A 13,121-nucleotide genomic window follows, 5' to 3' on the forward strand; every position below is an offset into this window, starting at 1 on the left:
GTAACCACAACAAATAAAAAAGTCCATTATCAAGATTTTGAAAGATTCAGTCCCTAAAAAAAAGAACTGAAGCCAGTTGTAAATTCTTCAAGCTCACCTTGCAGTAAAAGACAAGAAGAAAAGCCCGCAAGCAGTCTCGAGCTTTTAACTCTAATCCCCACTCCTGCCCCGACAAGACAGGGTCCCTCTGTGCAGACCAGGCTGTCCTGGAACTCAGAGATCTGCCTGCCTCTGCCTCCAGAGTGCTGGGATTAAAAGTGTGCACCACCACCGCCAAGCATAACTTTAAATTTAGCGGGGGTGGGTGGGTGCTGGAGAGAAGTTCAGGTAATTCCATTTCAAGTTGTGCTTCTCAGAGTATTGGCCTCTACTCACCTCTGCTCATCTTAGAAGAAGAGGAGACTGGAGAGTAGCTCATTTGTAGAGCACAGGCTGAGCTCTGGGGGAGGGGGCGGGATGGTGCCTGTGTGTGTGCATGACACAAAATAAGAAAGTGCTTTTTCTAAACAAAGTATTATTCAATTACTAGTCTCCACCCATGATGATGATGTGCCTATAGAAGGGGATGAGAAAACACAGGAGGATACTGTCGGATTTTCTCCTTGTTTACACCTGATTTAATGTATGTGTCAAAGGTACTCATTTTTATAAGTAAACTAAGCCTGGTTCCTTCTATTCCCCCTTTCCAAAGGAAGTAAGAGAAAAAGACAAAGTTCTCGAACCTCTTAGGGTCCAGAATCCCTTGAGCTCGTTTCTGCTGCTCTCCCCAAATTTCCTGCTTCCACCTCACTATGCCCACAAAATTTTCATTCCGTGTTTTTAACGGTTCCAAAAAATTTTACTTGTTATGAAAATAGCAAGGCCACCATCAGCATATGGTTGTATGTGTTTGCATAGTGGAGGTAATAAAAATCAAAATTATGCTGGGTAAATATTTTATAAATGGTGGCAAAAAACCTCAGGCTGACCATGGTGAGGACAATAAAATAAAAATTTTAAAGTACAGTCTTCAAGTTTTCTTAGAGAGAGAGGGGGGTCTATAAGGGGAAAAAACATAACCAATAATTAAGATTTAAAAGAAAAAATTGGTAGAGAGGAAGAAAGGTACCCAGAACACGTGTGCAGGTTCAATAAAATTATTAGCTGAGCGATTCCCTCTGTACTGGGAAGCCTCTGAGTTGAAATTCAAATGTCCAAGGCTCTAATGCTACTAAATAACACAGCCACCATTTCTTGGGTGCTCACCAAGGGACAGGATTATTCTAAGGGCTAGAGCCAGACTTCCTTCTGCAGCAAAGCATCCTAAAATAGCCTGCAGTTCCTGCCCAGTTGTGTGTGCGCACCTCAGCATGGAGCAGGCCCCAGGGAGAATCAAAGGCACCAGTCTGCTAATCGATACATTAGCAAATAAATGAGCAGACACCACCAAAACCACACAAGGATTTGTTTTCACACTTTAAATAAGTTTTACATTGCAATGAGTTCTTAAACGAGAACTCAGGTAAGAGGAAGACTCCTTGCTGCCATGTCGTAGATGGAAATCATGTTCATGCACAGGTTACAGGACGGCTGTCAACAGCATCCTCTCTTGGCCTTCTTTCATGTCTCATGGAAAGTAAGAGAAGGCACTTAACAGATAGAATATATATATATATATCCAAGGCACCCAGGAATTTTAGTGCCCACCTGGCCTGTGGAAGAAGGAAATCTAAAGAAAGTAAAAACACATGCTAAAGCTTTTGGCTCCTTTTGAAGGCCTAAAACCCCCTATATATACTTATATCTATACATATACATCTACACATATATATAAGCGTAAATAAATTAATGACTAAGTTTAAAATAGGCTTCATTCTAACCGATAACTTTATTTTTTTTCCTATAATTAGCTGTCATCTACACTACTTCCTTGAAGTCAAAACCGTGAGCCAGCAGAGTGCTTTCCCACAATCCCAAAGAGCCTGAACTTCTAATTCTGAAGCCAAGCCCTGCCCTTTAGAAACCAGGATATCACTGAGATATTGCTAAAATCAAGGATCTATCAATCCCAGTTATTAAAGTAAGATATCTATGTGTTCTAGATCTATCAATCCCAGTTATTAAAATAAGATATCTGTGTGTTCTGTGTGCATGCATTAGTCCAGATTTACTACACATCTCTCGGTTCCAAACAGTGTAGTAATAGGGGGCGGCAGGGCTGCGTCCCCCACACCCGGCCGCCCACATGGCTAGCTTATGCCCAAAATAATTACACAGACACTGTATTCTTTTAATCACTGCTTGGCCCTTTAGCCCTAGCCCTTACTGGCTAATTCTCACATCCCGATCAACCCATCTCTAATAATCTGTGAGAACCGGTCTTACCGGGAAGATTCTAGCCTAGTCCATCCTGGGTCTTCATGCTGGGAGCGGGGCATGGCGTCTCTCTCAGGCGTCTGCTCCTGAGAGGAAAGCTGTGGAGACTCCGACCTCACTTCCTCTTCCTCCCAGTGTTCTGTCCTGTTTTCTCCTCCCACCTATCCTCTAACCAATAAAATGGGCCAGGGCAGTGCCTTTATTAGCCAATGACCTCTTAACCCCTTGACAGCACAGGCCCCATTGTACACATCTGGTTCTCCTTCCTGGCTGGCACAGTAGTAGGCAGGGAACAACTTCTCTTTAAGTAGTTTTTCAATTGAAGTCAGCCAGCAAAAGTTCACAATAGTCAGCAGGTCAAAGACAGTAGGTGTCTGAAGCATTATGGTTTCCCTTGCGGCAGAGTGGTTTCTGTAATCGGTGTGTGGCAGTCTATTGGCCGGGGTGCTCATCCCGAATCCCTCTTCCCAGTGCCTTCAGGTCTATAGAGGAGAAATGATCTTCGTTCACCAAAACCCCCACGTGTTTTCTGGCATAAGGGACCTTTTTATGAAATGAGCTTAGTAAGTCATGGAAGAGATTCACTCATGATTGTTAGCTCTCCACTGAAACAGGCAACAAATATCAAAGAAAAGGCTGGGGTAGTTTCCAGATCACGCAGCACAACACAGTCATGTGTAGGGCCAGTCATGCATGGACCTTGGAGGGCAGAGGGCCACATGGTCCTTGCGACTGTGAACTTTTTGGAAGTGGACAGCATGAACACTAGGTATGGATGTAGGAGGGTCTTCTGTCTATGCGTTACTTTTCATTGGTTAATAACGAAACTGCCTTGGCCTTTTGATAGGACAGCAGCTTAGATAGACAGAGTAGACCTAACAGAATGCTGGGAGAAAGAAAGCAGAGTCAGACAGACGCCATGATTCCCCTTCTCGAGACGGATGCTGGCTAGACTCATGCTGGTAAGCCACGACCTCGTGGTAGCATACAGATTATTAGATATGGGTTAGTCAAGATGTGAGAGTTAGCCAATAAGAGGCTAGAACTAATGGGCCAAGTAGTGCTTAAATGAATACAGTTTCCATGTAATTATTTTGGGTGTAAACTAGCCGGAGAGCTGGGCAGCGGGAAGCGGCTCACTGATCCCTTTACTACACTAAGAAATCTTCCAAACATGGCCCAATTACGTGACTCTACATGGTCGTCACATAGCAGCTGCTGGAAAATGGAAGTCAAGCAGAGCTAACTGCAACTCCGAACCAGCAGAGCATAAGCACTGCACCCACTTCTGGGGAGAATCGTGTACCATGGGAGGTGATGGGCTACACCCAGGTCTGACCCCTCGGAATTCATCAGGATCAAGTCCAAGGGCATAAGCACTGTGTGTGGGTTTCCACAGCAAGGAAGCAGAATTTGAAGAAGGAAGGCACAGAAATGGGAGAGAAAAGCTTTTTGGCTTCCAATGCCAGCTCTGAAGACTATCATAAATTTATTCAGGGGTGCTCTCCTATGAGTTCTGAAGCAAGAAGCAAAGTTTGTTTCTTCTGAGAGGTTCAGACAAGGTATGAGTCCAAAGTCACCCTGAGAGGTAACAGATCCTGCCCCAGACCGTCAAGGCGTTTCCATAGCCTGCCCACAGCAAATCTGTTAGTTTTAAACTCCTAAGATTTGATGCTACACTTGCAGGAAAAAGGAAATAATGTTCTGTATAGAGGGCGGGAAGGCAAGAAGTAGAGTCATGATGTGACACACGGCTCAGATCCTACAAAACTCCATCGTCACCCTCCTGACCAAGTGCACTCGCCAAGCAAGGAGACTGGTCACAGCCAGTGATGTGCAGAGCCCAGAAGGCCCTTTCTGTTCACCTTCCCATCTAATGGACTCTTAGGAAACCTTCAAACATTCATTTCTGCCATCCGATAAACACACGGCATTTTTCTCCAAAATTATTTTGGGACCATCAATCTGAACAGCTTGTTCCGCCTCAACAAATGGCTGGGTGTCATTCATTTTCTAAAAGTTGTGCCTTCAGGTTTACAAACAGAACCTGTAAGGGAAATACGATAGGTCCGTGGCATTTACCCCTCACTTTGGAAAACACGAAAATGCTAATGATTCTCCTTAGGGGCACAGAGACCTTTCTCATTTAACCATGGATTGCCTAAGAAGTCTCCAAGGCTTGTGAGGTAATGAGGAGAGTATGCCTCGTCTGACAGCTAGGAAATGGGAAAGGAAGAAACAAAACAACATGGGTATGGATACCCAGTTAAGCTCCACACTCTGGCTTCCCTAGGAATGGGCTCTACCATAAACAACTTCCGGAATTCAACTTAGGACTGTCCTATGACTAAGACCTCACCATTTCCAGACCTTTCCAGAATTTTCTAGAGCTAAGATAAAGGTGTTGTTTGTTTCTGTTTGGTTTTGATTTTTGAGATTTATTTACTTTTATTTCATGTTTATGGGTATAAGGGTATTTTCCCTGCCGTGTCTGTATAACATGTATGCGCAGTGCTCTCGGGGGCCAGAAGAGGACATTGGATCCTGTGGGACTGGAGGTATACAGAAAGCTGTGCGCCACTATGTGGGTTCTGGGAATCGAACCCAGGACCTTTGGAAGAGCAGTAGCCAGTGCCCTTAAACTCCAAGCCATCTCTACAGCCACTAACCTTAAGTCTTAGGGAAGAAGAAAAAGCCCAAAACTTTTCTGCCATTTTGTTGCTTACTTGGTTATAACTCAACAGCTGAGAGCTTTCTGGTATATTATTACCCCATTACTTACTTAAAAGGAGTGATAAGGAGTGGGAGGCTTCTCCTGGTATAAAAATGGCACTAAAATCAGATCCATGACCCTAAAATCAGTCAACAAAGAAGGCAAGCTGAACTGGCTGCGGAATGGGAGTACAGCACAGGGCACAGGGTGCTGGTGCTCCAATCATTGTGGGGTGATCCCCAAGATGAGGAACTCCTCCTACTTTACAACTGTTGCTACTTCATAACTATAATTTTGCTACTACGGTGAATCATGATGTAAATATCCATGTTTTCAGATGGTCTCAGGCGACCTGTGAACGGGTCATTCGATCCCCGAAACAGTACTGACCCATGGGTTCTGAATCACTGGTTTAGATTAGACAGAGGCACGCTTTTCTAAGCTCAGCTACCCTACCTAAAAGTGAAAGCAAGTAGAACACTTATCTTTCAAAACATAATCATTGCTATTTATGTCTGTGGCAAACCTTTGGAAGGCCTATTGCTCAGACCAGATCAACAAGCAATGTGATGTTATTTACCCAACAAGCTTAAGGTTCCTCTGAGTTTACTTATGGGAGTTTTCTCCACTCTTGACTTTCCAGCTTAAAATTGACTACACTTTTTATATTGTAAAAACATAATTACAATGGACAGGGTGATGCTAGTCTCTAAGCCCAGAAGAATGAGGTCGGAGGATTGCAAATTTAAAGCCAGCTTGGGCTACATAGTGAGATCTGGCCTTAAAAGTGGTGGGAACAATTACAAAGTAGCAATGCTTCTTTCCTGAAGATGAATGGCCATACAACCTTAAATGACATATGCATTCCCTCCAAAACCTATCAGCCTTCTAGCAGAAACACGGTGGTCTCTGATAGATGTAAGACTTCTAAAAGCTGCTTCACAATCAATTGCTCTTCACACACACACACACACACACACACAGTACCAAGCATGCTACTAAAAAGTAAGCCAGTATGCTAGTAAGCCAGTATGGCCAGATCAGAGATCATCATACAAAACTCAACTGTATTTTTTACATATATGAAATAGCAGTCTAAAAACAAAATTAAGGAAACAATCCCATATGCAATGTCTTCAAAAAAAAACAACATTACTCAGCAGTAAAAAACAAGGACTTCTTGAATTTTGCATACAAATGGATGGAAATAGAAAACACTATCCTGAGTGAGGTAAGCCAGACCCAAAAAGAGGAACATGGGATGTACTCACTCATATTTGGTTTCTAGCCATAAATAAAGGACATTGAGCTTATAATTCATGTTCCTAGAGAAGCTAAATAAGGTGAATCCAAAGACAAACACATAGGCATCCTCAGGAATATTAACCTTCATCAGGCGATGAAAGGAGACAGAGACAGAGACCCACACGGGAACACCGGACAGAAATCTCAAGGTCCAAATCAGGAGCAGAAGGAGACGGAGCACGAGCAAGGAACTCAGGACCACAAGGGGTGCACCCACACACTAAGACAATGGGGATGTTCTATTGGGATCTCACCAAGGCCAGCTGGCCTAGGTCTGAAAAAGCATGGGATAAATCCGGACTAGCTGAACATAGCGGACAATGAGGAATACTGAGAATTCAAGAACAATTGCAGTGGGTTTTTGATCCTACTGCACGTACTGGCTTTGTGGGAGCCTAGGCAGTTTGAATGCTCACCTTACGAGACCTGGATAGAGGTGGGCAGTCCTTGGGCTTCCCACAGGTCAGGGAACCCTGATTGCTCTTCGAGCAGATGAGGGAGGGGGACTTGATCGGGGTAGGGGGAGGGAAATGGGAAGCGGTTGTGGGGACGAGGCAGAAATCCTTAATAAATAAATAAATTTAAAAAAAACAACAAATTTAATAAAAAGATAGAAAAACATCTCTTTTCTAAACACCACAAACTGCTATTGATTAGAGGAGCTAATATTGTTGAAATTTCCACCAGGGTTGTGGCTTATCCTAGAATCTAGCACTCAGGAGCCTGAAGCAAACAGCATATAGAAATTCCCTCCTAAAATCCTAGCTGGCTTCTTGAGGAAACAGACAAGCTGATTCTCAAGTGCATATAAGAACTCAAGGATTTCTGAAGAGCCCATGAAATACAAGATCAGAGTTGGTTTCCATGAGTACAAAATTACTGCAAACCAAGACGGTGGTTGCATCGTAGGAGAGACTAACAGAAAAACAAAGCGAGGCAAGAACAAAGATCTAAAGTCAAGCATGAGTGCTTGCCACCAGTAGATCCCAACAAAGATGACTGGCAATCCAACAAGAAAGATGAATCTTTACAAGGGACAGGCACAAGGGACTTTTACCGGCAAAAGAACCAACTCCAGCTCTGACCTCCTACTCGAGACAGATCAGAAACCTACATGTAAGAGCTAAAGCTATGAAGAAGCTAAGGTGTAAAGATATGGGTATACATAGTAAAGGCACGGTCCTGGTGGCTTTGGATTAGGAAACAGTTGATGATAGAGAAAAAAGAAAATAAACAAAAGAGAACTGGAGAAATTGAACATTATCCAAACTTTTGTATTCTCCTCCAAAATGCAAAAATAACTTCCAGACTAGGGGTGGTTTAGAAATCATGCCTGATAAGGAACTCTAGAATACAGAAAGGACTCTCCCAACTCAGAAATGGAGACAGGTCCACTTTATCTTTGGTGATTTTGTGTGTGTGTGTGTGTGTGTGTGTGTGTGTGTGTGTGTCTGTGTGAAGAGGATGGAGAGGGTCACATCCCCTGGAGCTGAAGCGACAGACAATTGTGAGCTGCCTGTTGGTGCTGGGACTCGAATTTGGGTCAGGTCCAAGAACAATATGTGCTCTTAACCACTGAGGCTTCTCTCTGGCTCTGAAAATTCTCCTTAAAATGGACAGAGGATAAAAGGACAGTCTTAAAATGGAAAGAACTGAGTAGCCATTTGTTCAGAGTGACATAAAAATAAGTACATGAAATGGTTTAACGTCATTGGCATTAGGAGGGTGAAGACCTACAGCTTACACTTAACCAGGGGAGCCATAACTAAGACGACTAAAACAAGCGTTGCCAAGAATGGGAAGAAACAGAATCCTCAAAAACTGGTGGAAATATAAAATGTCACTGTGGAAAAGAGGTCACACCCAGAGTAAATGTCTGACCTAACAATGCCATGTCCAAGTGTGCAGTCATAACAAATGAAGCTGCCTAGCCACACACAGTATGGACATGAGTGCTCATAGCAGTATTGTTCATTGCCCCAAACAGTAACAACCTATGTACTCAGTAACAGACAGGCAAGACAACAGGTGCTAAATCCAACAATTTTAAAAGGAATAATTATATGTTAATATGTGGACAAGTGTGCTAATGTGTGGGGGAACCTTGTAAACATGATGCTAAAAAAAAAAAATAAAGTCTGTACTAATAGATCCCATAGCCCATGAGTTGATTTACATGAAACCCGCAAGATGGCTCAGCAGGTGAGGGCACCTGTCACCAAGCCTCCTGATGACCTGAGTCACACACACACACACACACACACACAATGGGACATGCACACACACAATAAATAAACATTAAAAAACAATGCTAAGAACAAATTGATACAGACAGGAAGTAGGTTAAGGGTTGCCTTAGGCTAGAAAAATCCAAAGAGCCAATGGGGTGTTCAGGGGAAACAGTTAACTACTAACAAATACAGGTTCCCTTATGGTGAAGAAATGTTCTAAATTTCCAAGTGTTGATGGATGTGCAAATCTGTGACTGTACTTAATGCCAAAGAATTATGCAGCTAGGAAGAGTAAATGGGAGTGTTTTAAATCTCATAAAGCACTTTTAAAAAAATAAGTGACGGCTACAGATTCTCCTCCGACTAATTACTACCACTGGGGAAACTGCCTGACTCAATGCTCAGTCACTAAAGTGAAATAAAATACCTGTCGTGGAGAGTTATTTGAGCTGAGTGGGCCTACTACAATGTTCCGCACATAGGAGGTGCGGTGGCCACTAAGATGGAAAACTCCAAAATGAAAAGTCTTAATTATACTAAATATTATTTGGGCACTAAATATTTACAGATTTTTTTTTTAAATCAAGCAGTGTGCTTTGGAAATACCATAGCTCATAAACCTCTCAAAAGACACCAGTTTTCCTGCAACATTTAAAATCTATCCTTCCTTGTGCTTGGATGCTGAAATTTTGAATGAAAAGTGATAGAAATCTCCGTAATTTTCTATTATGTTTCTTAAAGTAGGAAATTAAGAAAGATTAAGAACCCCCACTCTTTACTCTGAAGATCTTTCAAATACTAGAAATATTTAATTGGCAAATTACTAGCAGATGCCATTAAGTGGTTAGACTGAATTTGTTTTTACAAATTCTATGGGCTCTTATGCCTTAACCTCCACCGCACTATAATCTGAAATCAGCAAGGTCTTCACTTATGCAAATTTTAACTTTCTACATCTTTGTTTCCATACAGAATAACCAAATTAATGCTCTTTAATTTGTAGAAGATTCACTTTTTGAAGCTTCAAATCAGTGAAAACGAGTTTCCCATTAAGATGGAAAAAGATTCATCAAGCTATATTATTCTAAACCCTAAACCATAATATCTCTCCTATTGATCCTAAAAAGTCTATTAATACAATAAATACAAAAAGGATGTTTCTGTTAAACACCACAGTGAGCCCTTTTAAGAGACAAGGGAACTGTAGCACCGTCACCCTCTCTCTGAAGGGTTCCCTGCTTTGTCTAAATCTTAATCCTCAAAGAAAATTTGTGCTGTTTCTTTAAGAAGTAGTATTTCACCTGCTGTAGGGCTAACCGCAGCTTCCATGGACATGGATTCATGAACTGCACGAGAGAGAAATCTGAACTGGCAAATTAAAGAACACAATGGACGCAGCGGATGTAGACTAGCTTGGTCATGTGACCCGATGTCATGGTTGCCCTTTCAAACCTTTCTACCAAGTGCCTGTTATACCAATCACAGTCAAGGGTCTGAAGAGGAAAGAGCATGCTGGCTACAACTGAAGCTCACCCAAGGAACGTCTAGGAAGAAAATGGAGGTCATTAAAACAGAAAGCATGGAGTACTTCACATAAAATGAGTTTTCTATAAGATCTTACAAAGTTGTCTATTGTTAGTTTGAACACACATGCGGCATACGGTGCTGATGCAGATCTTACACAAACACACACACAGCGAAGCTGAGTTCTACTGAAGCCACCTATGATATCACAGTTAGCAGTCAAGTGTAACTTAAAGCTCTTCCGGTTTTACACCTTGAGAGGAATACAGCTGCCCTACTGAAGGTCACGTGACATTCTGGAGAGAAGACTCTTGAGAGTGCCAGAAAAAAAAGCTGTGATTTCTATGAAACCAGTCACCTTTCCCCCACTGAACTCTCACGCATGGGAGAATAAAAGACATCAGCCATTGTTTGCCTGAAGTGTGACTATGTTCCCTAGGAGAGCATGTTTAACATGCATTTATAAGCCTCACTCCCAAGCATTCAGTTCAGTCCATGGAAGCTGGAGCCAGAGTGTCCACAGTTTTAACAAGCACCATGTGCAGTCACAGGAACAACCCAGGGTCAGCCTCACAGATAAGAACTCTATTCAAAACCAAGGTATCTACAAATGCCGATGCATAACACACCATAAATCACAATAGTGCGTGTTGGTGGACAATGTGGCCAAAAGGCAAAGGGCCAGCAGAGATTTAGCTCCAGACATAAATGGCCTGTCACATGCTAAACCTTGATCAACAGCAATGAGGCCAATGAGCGACTTTCCATGTAGCCACTAGAAAAAATATTTTTCTTATAGTCAAATAATAAGGTCGGCAGCCTTCACATGGAAAGTAAGAAGTCGCTTCAGACGGTGCTTAGAGGCAGCAGCAGACTGTGGTCAAGCTCCAGTGTGCAACAGCAGACTGTGGTCAGTGTCAGACGTGCTGGCTTTAATCATTCGCTGTGTCGATTATCATCATCCTTCATCACCGATGAGGAGCACGGCCAAAATTTGTAAACAGCGTAGGAATCCTAATTCACTCCGTAAATGTGAGCATAATAACTATACTGCTTTAAAAAATTCCTGAGCTAGTTTCCTTAGACGGATGCTAGCAAAAATAATTTTCTCACAAAAGCATTACCATACATTTAACCCTACTTAAGGGCTTCCGAGCAGATGTGCCGCGAAAGCACACCCACAGTGAGCCCATATTAGTAGGAAACTGCTTTATTTCAATTAAAATGTCTAACTATCCACCCCCAACATATACCTAAACTGTAATTTTCTCTAAGAACTTCCAATATGCTCTTGATTTTGTTTCCTTTATCAACCTATCAGAGCAAATCTGCCTTGCAACTGTTGGAAGAAATCAGTCATTAGCAGCAGGATTACAGCAAATTTTCCAATTTAGAAAAACTGTATTTTTATCTCTCTCATACTGAAAGAATGGTATAATTTTACTATTTTTAAATGAGCTGTACAGTTTAAAATAGTCAAATTTCCCCACAACTCCAAGCTTTAGGATTTAGTGCTAGCAGCTCAGCTTTCTGTCTCTACACCTTTCTAAGAAGGAACAAACTCTCTTCGGCTTTCATCTTACACACATACAGGCACACACACGTTCGCATGTGCACAGATGGATGGACAGACAGATGGACAGATGGATAGATGGATGGTAGGGGACCCCCCAATCTAATCTCTCCATACCCTTGCAGAAAACGGTTAACCTCCAGGCCTGTGGTTAACTAAGAATGACTTCGCGTGGATGTTGTGATTTACTCTTCAATTGACATCCTTCCACCCTCTCAACGAGCCTGCCCTTTTTAAGAATGTCCTTATTTTTAAAATGGAGTGATGAAGTAGCAAAAAGTACAATATTTTAGCCATTTGAGCATGGACGATTCTCAAATTATCCCACCAACTGGAAGGGCTCTCTGATACTACTATCTTTCAAAATTGAAGCCATTATGGTCAATCGTGCAAATCCGTATTTAGCTTCTCGTAAATAGCAGATTTTTGACCCAATGAACTGGAACAGGTTCTGAACAGTATCGGAGCTGCCAGGATGCTCCAGCTCAGGCACATCACTATCAGTGTGGAGGAATCTGCTATTAGAACTCACACTTCTCTTACCCGGAACCTTAGCCCCGTTGCAATAGGTAGGAGAGTAGGAATCTTCACCCCCAAATAAAGGACACTCACTATGTTTCTTTCAACAAAATGAACACCATCTTTGTGAAACGGCCAATCTGAAATCAGTCTTAACCACGGTAGTCACAAATGGCTTCCTTTTACACTGAACTCATAAGACTAGGCCTCACGTTTCCCATCTAGGCCTACACTGGGGATGTCCCAGTCTTCTATAAAATCTGCCTTTAACCTTCATGTTCCCATCCTGCTAACTCTCAACCCTTCCTGCAACCTCCCCTGCGGGCTGTTGCAATGTATTTCCTATGTCATCTAGCACGCCTGTTGTCCCAGTGTGCACTGATTTCATGTTTGTCGATGGGGATTCAGGGACAGACTCTGCACGAATCCAGGGAGGGTCCCTCTACGTTATCACTCACATCTGAGAATAAGCTAGCTGAAAAGAAACAGCTTGGAATTAAGAATGAAACTAGTTTAACAATGATCTCAGTTTTATGGGTTTTGCATAGTGTGACACAAACACAGGACAGAAAGGCCACATTCAAACTTGTTCCCCAAAGCTTGTTTAAGCAACGTTGAACAGATTTCTTCCTCCTGCAGGACTTCTCAGTGCCTTTAGAAGCTTGAGCTTTTGCCACATGGCCCTTATTAATATGCACAGGAAACGTTATGTCAAATTAAACAACATCTTTTGAAGTAAAAATTAAAGGGCAACATCACTGTCCTTTCTAATAACAGGGCAAGACTGGACTGGTTTCTGGGGCTTGTGTTTTTTTCTGGTTTTGTGGCAGAGTCTCTGGCCAGGAACTGACAATGTAGCCAGCTGTTCTACACACATGAGAAGTTCTATCTCCCTGCTTCA

General features: G+C 42.4%; 1 protein-coding gene across 1 annotated transcript in view; it reads right to left on the bottom strand.

The window, feature by feature from the left end:
* Slc25a13 (solute carrier family 25 member 13) overlaps positions 1-13,121 on the bottom strand; it is a 181,139-nt gene that overhangs the window by 91,411 nt on the left and 76,607 nt on the right. The gene's annotated exons all lie outside the window — the stretch shown is intronic.

Source organism: Microtus oregoni, unplaced genomic scaffold (assembly GCF_018167655.1).
Source record: "Microtus oregoni isolate MIOR12 unplaced genomic scaffold, Mior012 000026F_ref0000081, whole genome shotgun sequence".
Classification (NCBI taxonomy): domain Eukaryota; kingdom Metazoa; phylum Chordata; class Mammalia; order Rodentia; family Cricetidae; genus Microtus; species Microtus oregoni.